Raw genomic sequence first — 9,932 nt, forward strand, 5'->3', positions numbered from 1 at the left:
TGTTAGCCTCTTTTTTTCAATACCTTCGTATTAATAATACTATTTAATAAATATTATAATCAACATTAATTGGTTATGCGTATGTATATGCATAGCTTTCATTGGATATTGCTTTGTATTCGGATTGACGAGCACAAGGTCTTGGTGTACGACTCGTTAAGGCAAGATAAATCAAAGTACCAAGATTTCATCGAGGTGGTAAATACTGCATGGCGTCGCTACCTCCGCAAACACATAGGCTTGCCCATAGGTGAAATCGAGCCTCTTTGTTGGGTGACTGATTTTCCGGTATGAATATACTCTCGCTACTAATGTCATTCGCAATAAACATCAGAAAAATTCTATATCTTAACCCACATTTGTCCATAGTGTTGGAGACAGGAACAAGGAAACAACTTATGTGGATACTACATATGCGAGTGGATCAACACTTTTGCAAGTGAAAAAGGCCAAATGACAGTGGAGGCATTCAATGTACGTGAGCACAATCACATCTGCTCATCATTTTAATTCATTATCTTTTATTCTCATGTTTTTATCGAAAAATGTGACAGCATTGGCGGATGAAAGAAGAACTCATTGAAATGGCTCGGATCAGGGCAATTCAAGAAGCTATATGCGGATTCCTGCTCGATGAAGTCATAAATCCTAAGGGCGAATTTTATGGCGATGTCCGTACAAGCGTCGCCAAAAAAGATCCGATGACGGGGAAGCTGATAAATTACTATAGTTGATGTTCTTAATAATTTGTAATATCTCAAGTACTTTTAAACTCCTAAGTGTTCCATACAGTACATGATGAATATATATATATAATATTAGTGTAATATGCTGTCCTAATATTACTGTGCAATGCAAAAAGTACGATTATGTAGTCGCATACGGTAGAAATACGCATAGCCATACGTATAAAAACGAAAAATAAAAGATAAATAGGAAAAAAGATTTAGTGCCGGCCAGTTATACCAGCCGGCACTAACCTTGCTGCCAGGAGCCAGGCGGGGTCGGGCACGTTAGTGCCGGCTGGTATTTCCGACCGGCACTAACACTCGCCCTTTAGTGCCGGTCAATATAGCCGGCACTAACGACTGTCATGTTAGTGCCGGCCATTTAGTGCCGGTCATAGGGACCGGCACTAAAGCTTCCTGTGACCGGCACTGATGTGCCTTTCTACAGCTGTGAGAGTCAGGGGTAGCCAGACCGTCCTGACTACGGCGGTGGTGTCCACAACATGAGATGCCCCCTTCCCAAGGTGCTAGTGATGGGTATGCGTGGGTTTCGGCTAATTTTGGACGTCCAGAGCGTGGGAGTGCGATGGCGGGGCAGCGGGCATTTCATTTTCTTCGGCACTTTTCCTTGGACCGGCACTGGAAGCACGCACACAAACAAATTGCATGGTGCTAGAAAAACAAATAATTTGCCTTGGTACAAGGTAGTTGTCCGGTTTTGTTGCCATGTGGCCTTTTGAGATTCTTGTATTACCTATACTAATTTGCACGGGAGAATAATTAACTCTGCTAGCTAGCTACTGCCCTGTTTATTATGCACACAAACTACTGAGAGGTCTTGTTTGTGTACCAGCCCATTAGCGACCCAAACAAATGATATGTTATCACTTACTATGCCTTATGCTATCAACATGCATTCCTCCCTCAGCATCATGAAGCTGCAGCTTGTTGTGGGCGACCGTGTCGATGTCACGCCACAAATCTCACCGTCGCCCGTGTGTCCCCATTGCGCGTGACGCGGGCCCCTCGTGGAGGGCATCGACCTAACCCTAGTGCTTTAGGCGATAGTACAAGCATTGAGTTTGGCCAAACAGATCCTTCCACTCAGAGTTGAGGACCAAGAGCAGGAAGATGTTGCGCGGCGGCGGTTTAGGTAGGGCTAGTGACGGTGGTGCGCATGGGGGGCAAAGGGTGGAGGAGTGTAGGAGATGCAAGTGGATTCGAGGTCGATGAGGAAGAGGCGGAGAAGGCAGTGGATGCTGCTTGTGTTGATGTGCTAGGAAGCACGTCACACTACCGATGCGACCTACTTCCTCCGTTAAGACTATTTTGTCCTAATTTATTATCCATATTTAGCACTAAATTCTTGCATGCATATGCACTTTTTAAATAGGGTAAGATGACTTATTTTTTAGATAAATTTTGAATTCTAAAATAACTTATTTTTTGGACGGAGGGAGTAGTGGTTAGATAAAATGATAATTAACTAAGACAAATTTTGACACAGCATGGAAATGAACATATCATAAAAGGATAGGACTCCATTATACGTGCATTTTCAATTTCTTGTATCGATGCAGAGAACAATCACAACGAAGTCGTATGAAATTGTGGGGAAACCTATGTGTCAGCCATCAGTTTGTCGCGTACCATTTTAAAACTAAAAAAATGTGTTCTTTTATATAGAACTCAAATACCTATAATTAACTTATTATTGCACTCTAACATACCAGAAGCATGTTATATATACACTATACTCCACAAATAGCTCAACGGAGTGGTACTAGTTTGTAAGCACAAAGAATTGTCAAATATTGATTGCATTACAGTGTGCTTGGCAGTTTGGAATATAATGAGCAATTTGCTTGTTGGTTTGGATTCTCAAGAAAATGCGAGATTTAATTCTTGTTTAGAAAAACAGCTAAGGAAATACACTGTTTCCTTGGCTGTTCAGCCACACAGCCAAGAAAATGCACTGTTTCGTTGGCAGTTCACCAAAACTGCCAAGGAAAAACGCCGAGTTTTCTTGACAGCTCAAAAAATCCGCCATGAAATTATATTTTCTTGGCTGTTTGTTGAAACTGCCACGGAAACACTATATTCCTTGGCAATTCAATTTTGGCCGCCAAGAAAACTTCTGACCAACAAGGCAAATCCAGTTTGGTGTAGTGACTACAAAATCATCACAGGTTATACTACGGGAGTTTCAGTCTGTACGTGCTAACTCATACAGTACATCTTTTTCACTCCATAAAAGAGCACCTATTTTCATTAGCTTTCAATTTTATATTTGAGAGTGCTCTTTGTGAATATGCTATTCCCTTCTCACATTGGACGCCAGTTCTCACAATGAATATGCCACGAGAGCGCACAACTTTCCAATATATGAAAATCTTTATTTTTTTATATATAAAAAAGAATTGAAAGGGTATATATATGTGACCAATAGTAGGTGTGTAGTTTTAACAAATTCGGAAAATCTGCAAAAGCAGGGTACAATCTGCTTTCAAATTTGTACTACAGAAAAGCAGCTTTTCAAAGCAGCTGCAGAAAAGCTGAACCCCTTTAGTTCAGCTTCTGCTTTCTGAAAGCAGAAGCAGGTTTAGAAAAATGAACCAAACACAGCCTATGAATAGGAGGTCAAGTTGAACGGAATTGATCTGGCACAGCTAAAAATGGCTTGAATGTCCAAATGAATTCAATGATCGCTACAGTGCCCAAAAAGAGGAACACCATTTGGTCACCTGCATACCAGAATAGGTGAAAAGATCGAATCAGTAAGTTCTAAAAACAATTTACTCATTTACCATAATATTACCCAACACATTACCTGGAATGAAGGAATATTGATGTTTTTGTGCCCAAGAAAACCTGCGCAACGTATCACTATGATGTGAAGGTCTTTCATTCAACAATTTAGTCATTAACCCACATTTAAAAAAATCATGTTGACACCCATCTGGTTAAAATTTTTTCCTATATCTACCATGTAAGAAAATTCTTATCATCACCAAATGCATGCCAAACACGACGCATATAAATTACTCATTTAGTAATCCTATAACAATTGTAACTGTAGAAGCGAAATGACTAGTGCACATATACATTTGAAAGCATTCGTGCAAAACTACGCCACCTGGTAAACGGTATATCACAGTATTAGCTTACTTTGGAACACTGAACCATTGCTAAAATATTTACATCTTGAACATTAAACAGAAATAAATTAAATTGTTAAAATATTGAAAGCAAAAAGATTATGTAAGCTCGGGACTCCAGAACTGAATCTAAAGTTTTTTCCTTCGAAATGCTGTTAAATATTTAATTGTACTTACACAATACCAGCTCCTGCTGGAGCGACTGCCTTGGAAAAGGACATCAAAGTGTTTGCTAGGCCATTTGCAATCCCTCTTTGACCTTGAGGCTGCATTAACATAGGAATTTTTAAGAAAGCTGCAGCGAAAGGGATGGTGCATTTGGAACAGAATCAGAAAGGTGTGCATACCACAGAATTATTCTGAAGAATTACAGAGGATGTGACCACAGTAACCTAATAATATGTACACATCAAATGATGATGTTAGTAAGATACTGAAAAATATATGCATGTATTTGCGTTATCTCAATGGTATGAAAATAAAAAAAATACAGAATCGAAAATGCAACTATAATATCACAAAACAATAGCAGGATCCTTCAACATTTATCCACAGAAATAAAGGATCCTTCAACATGAAGCTATGTATTTCTCTTGTAGAAAATGGTAACCATGAAACATTGTTGCACTAGGCGTATTAATATATTAGCAACAACAAAAAAACTCTGCTGTGTTATTTAAGAGAAAAAAATATTTTCTATGCTTACAATACAAAGAGAAACATTAAAAGTGTGGATAGTAAAAAGAGGGCACTCACTGCGAAATTTGCTTTTAGCACTGATGATATATTTAGAACTATTAATAACCATGGTCTTGAGAGATGTGTCATGAATGGAAAAGTTAAAAGAAGCAACATGGAGAAAATCTGCAGAGTTGATAACATGTGGATGTTTTTTGTAGTGAAATTTAAATAATTATTGAAAATTTATTATGGTAACTTGTACAGTTGTACTCACAGACGTAACACGCGAAGCATTGATTGGTCCAAGAACTTTAACCTTATGAGGATAAATAAATGTCTGATATAAAAGAATGCTTGCGCCTATAACAGAAAAGATAGAAACTCGATAAATATATCACGTACGTATTAAATTATGCTTAGGTATGCATGTTCATACCTCTATGTAATAATAAACCGGGCGAGCATGAGCAAGCTTGCCTTGCCAGTATGGGAAGCAAACAAAAAGCTAGCCATCACAGGCCCTAACCCACCAACCAAATGCAAATCTCTCTCCAATTTCGAGCTTGGCAAGGCTATACAGTACGCAGAAAAGGATCCAATTTCGACGGTGTAGGAAAACAGGAATTGGGATGAAGATTTACTTTTAAGCATTTGCATATAATTTGAAGCCCTTCAGCTACCTTGTTTGTTGGGAATCACAACAAGTATATATAGTAGCCATCCATCAAGTTTATACCTGTAATTGCAAGTACTTGACCAACATCCTCAGATGACAGACTAAGTCCACCGTAGCTTCTGTCACTTTCAGCCCATAGAGGAAATATCTGAAATTAATTTGAAACTATCTTAGGCATCCGCAAGGAAGCCAGCTACTTGAATAAAGTTCAAAAAGGAACTTCATGACTTGAAAGAGAAAAATCTTCTATAAATCTAGAAAACAAACTTTTTCTAATGTCGTGATCAGTTGACCATGTGTTAGTGATGTGGTGGGATTAGTTGCCCCGACCACATATTTATTAAAGTGGAGGCCAATTTACGCATGTCCATAGGCTGAATGTTGCTACGCATTGCTCTGGTTGACATTTCATTTACATATTTATGGGTGACAATTTTTGAATTCAAGACCTGCACGAGGCCCTCCTCTTTCACCAATTAATTTACTAGCTTGTGTCGATGCCTAGACTACAGATATAATGTATTTAGTCTCTTAGATGAGAATTTTAATTTGTGTCTTCTTTGTGATCTTAATCGTTCGTTCGCATGTAAGAACAAAAACGTTTAATTGTCCTCTTTTGAGCACAAAGACATATCTAATTGAGCACTGAATGAACATTATGCAAAGCTTATTGCAATGCGTTGAACTCTAGGAGTCGCTGAAACTCATTTCATGACTCGTGTTCGAAGTACGGCCAGGAGTCTCCTCTTGTGGTCGAGTTTTATTTTCTGAGTGTAATTTTATACACATATGATTCCTATCCATGCCCGCGATCGTGCCCACTTGCATCTAGCGAACTAGAAGTGCCTCCTCCTTTTGGTGATCTCCATAGTGTGGTTTGCTAGAGTCGGAGTCATCAGATTCAGCCACGCCGTCCATCTCAACTTCAGAGCCACACAGTATCTCCACCGCCTCTTCACCAACCTTCACGGACTCACGGGTGGTGAGATGTCGCAGCTCCATCTCCTACTTTCACCGAAATATTGGATGACGTGTCAGCCAATGGATATTGTTTCCCATGGTTTCGGTGTATTCTGTCACCTCTCAGGATTCCCGTATGCCAAACTAACCTTGAGAGTTAATATGTCTCACATGAATATTTGATTGGCAATGTTCTGCCATTTTCTTTGCTACGGGATTAGCCGATGTTGTGTTCGGCTCAATCTCATCCCTCAATGATGATCCAATTAATCACACATATCTCTAGACTCTAAACAATTTTAATAAGTTGATTCTATACTCCTGATGTATGCTTTATATAACTAAAAGCAAATGATTAAAAGGAGAAGTTTGTTTAACATGTTCTTGGCACATGGTTAGATAATCGACACTACAGTGCTCAAAATTCGAATGTATTCATCACCTGTGCTTACCAATAAATAATATTGATTAAATATATTTAAGTGTCCCAACTTTCAATTCAATCTTTCTCTAAGAAAACCACATGACTGTTCTATATATTTTTGACCGAACTATATTTGTGAATTTATTTCAAAAAGATCAAAGCATACCTCTGAGTAAGCCATATCATCGAAGCAGACAATGCAATAGAGAATAATAGATGACATCAGGGGCCAATTCTTAAATAAGTCCTTAGTTGTAGCAGAACTAATGTTCTTCTCAACAGATTCTTCAGAATCAGCAGCCAAATGCTCGATGATAGGTTGATTTTCTTGATCCTCCTTTTTATCTGGTTTATGTGTATGAAGTGTCTCCTGAAATGTTTTATAAGTTATCCCGGCCCTTAAAATGAAATAATTAATATGATGAATATACGTTATCAGATAAGCCAAACAAGCTGAAGCGAACATATACATGTACACAAACTACAGAAAATAGGATTATAAATTCGGTAGAGAAAGATGAAAGCCTAATGGTGTTATTTTTATATGGCAACTTCAAAAGAACAGTATCTATTCATAGATGTTGCGGACACTATTTTACATTTCATTTCGGTTCAGAGCCGCTTTGAAATTAACTCACTCGGAGCACATGTTTATAAGCTTTTACATGGTACAATGATCATGTACAAAATGAATTAAGCCAATTCAATCGGAATTAGAACCCTCCCCCACCCCCCACCCCCCCAAATCTTAAGGTTTGACTGAACTCATACACAGATTGATGAAGATTGACGAATAAAAAAGTATGATTGCAATCTTATTTGCTAAAGAAATTTTTCTCTGGTTGGCCTTAGGTGCAAGCCTTCACTAACATTCATTCATTAAGCCCCTCTACTTTCCTTGCGAAAAGGATAATTCTCTGATCTTGTGTTGAAACAGACATGAAAGTTTGTGAGAGATCACTTTATACCAAACTGGGACTTAACTATTCTCACCCTATATGTTCATCTATATCTTGAGTGATGAATTAATAAAAACATATAATCAGAATTGCATTGGCAATAACAAGAATATGCAATAACAACAATACTTATTATTTGCACACACCGGGAGCCAAATGCAGCTTAATAGAATAGCAAAGCAGAAGACCGATATACATAAGCAAGGCAAGAAATAGGGGAACCTATAAAAAAATTAAAAAACGTTAGTAATAGGAAACTGAATATCTTAATTAATAAAACTAAATGTATGTATGTACCTTCCAAAGAATGAGTTGGCAGGAAACAACATTGGATATTTTTCTGTTGGCTACCAAATTGAGGAAAAGTTACATAGTGACATGTATGCATAAATAAATGATGTAGAACTCCTAGACTATAATATAAATTTAATTGGCACCTGGGCAAGATATCCACCAATAGCTGGTCCAATAACAAGACCCATTGCCATGATGTGCTAACCTAATTAGTCATATAGAAAGTAAATGTCATGAGGTGAATTTTTGTGCTAAAGAAATAGTGAAAACTGTGTTGGTATAGTTTTGCAATTTACAAGTGACAATCCAATGGCCTGATGCTCTGGTCGACAAACTTCAACAGCGTACGCCTGTAAAAAGATCAGTTGACATGTTACTTATAGCTATTTCGTTTAAGTGTTTACGTATTCCCCCCTGCCTCCATTTAAATAATTCAGTCATCGTACCCTCATCGGGCCAAGCAAACCATTTAAAGAACCAAGAAGAAATCGCGTAGCTAGTGCCATCCAGAAGTGCATACTCAGTCCAAACAAAGTATTGAATACAAACCTGCGAATAAAGAAAAGGCCAAAAGTAATCAGAGGCAGGTCCTATTTGTAGAAAAAAAATTCAATCACAAGGGAACAGAAATACTGACGCAGAGACAATTCAGAACAGAATAACTGGCTTCCGCCCAATACGATCTGCTACAAACCCCCAAAAGATGGAAGTTAAAGCTCTACCTAGCATGAACGAAGCTCCTGCCAAAATTAAAATTACGTCACTGAAAATATTAGCATTTGCAAAATTAATTATTTTGTAAATATAAATGTTTCAGAACATCAAGCATTGTAATGCTTTGAAAGTTCTTACCTACCAAACCCGCATAAAATCCAATGTCTTCTACTTTTTTGGCAATATGCATGTCTCTTATCTGTTGTTGAGATGCAAATCACACCTTTATGTAGGGAACATCATCTTTCATAGCTAATAATTAGAATTGTTTTGTGAGGTAAGAGTTAAGAATGGATATATTTTGATATATATACCGTTAACATGCAGTCATACTACACTGCAGACGCTGATGAATATTTTATTAATAACATGGCATGTAAATAAGTAATGCATGCACATACAATCACTTTGTACATGGTTTAAAGAAAACCACCTAAAAGGATATAAATGTGTAAGGTATTGCTGATGGCATTTAGCATTCTAAAATAATTAAGATGAACATACCATGAAGTATAAGAAGGGGTATATTGATAATATGGGCAAACCTAAAAAATGGATAAAGGATAGAAAGTTAGAAATCAATATTTTACAGTAATAAACTGCAATACATAAATGGAGCAAGGGCGGCAGGAACATTGATAACAATATAAAGAATAGTACAATAAACAAGCAATAAAGATATGACACCAGCATTTTCATGTAATATTCAGTTGCAAACATTGACGTCAACCATAAACCTAACAAAAAAAAGGGTTCTTTTAGAACCTTTCCCCTTATAAAAAGGGCACTGGCCTGTCTTGATGACCATGGAAAGGGATGTTGATACAAGACTATTTCCTATGGATTTGTAATATATATATATATATATAGTGCCACAGGCACATATTGGTACCCCAAAATAAAATCCTCTTGCGACAGTGCTGAATGATGAACAAGGTTTAGATCTAGGTACTGACAAATAAAGAATAACAAGCACAGCCCTCTCCGGGCAGACGAGCAGCGAGCATACAAATTAAAACGGCAAGCCATTAGAGGGCCATGCATGCAGTACAGTGCCGTGTGCAGGGCTGGGATTTGAGGAGAAGCTAGCGTGCACGTACAGGAGACGAGGTTGATGATCCAGATGTGGAAGAAGAGCTTGTACGGGATCCCCGTACTCTCCGCCTTCCGCCGGTCGACGGCGCACCCGGGGCAGCCATCGTAGTACGCCGCCGCGGGCTTCTTCTCCAGCAACGGCGCCGCAGCTGACTCACCGTCACCACCGCTGGCCATCTCCTCGAGCTTTTCCACTCAGCTTACCTTGTACGCGAAGCTGGGCGCACGCACAAAGAGAGATGC

At 38.4% G+C, this 9,932-nt stretch overlaps 1 pseudogene; it reads right to left on the minus strand.

The window, feature by feature from the left end:
* Positions 1-3,163: 3,163 nt before the first annotated feature.
* On the minus strand, positions 3,164-9,932 carry LOC112903354 (annotated as a pseudogene).

Source organism: Panicum hallii, chromosome 8, assembly GCF_002211085.1.
Source record: "Panicum hallii strain FIL2 chromosome 8, PHallii_v3.1, whole genome shotgun sequence".
Lineage (NCBI taxonomy): Eukaryota > Viridiplantae > Streptophyta > Magnoliopsida > Poales > Poaceae > Panicum > Panicum hallii.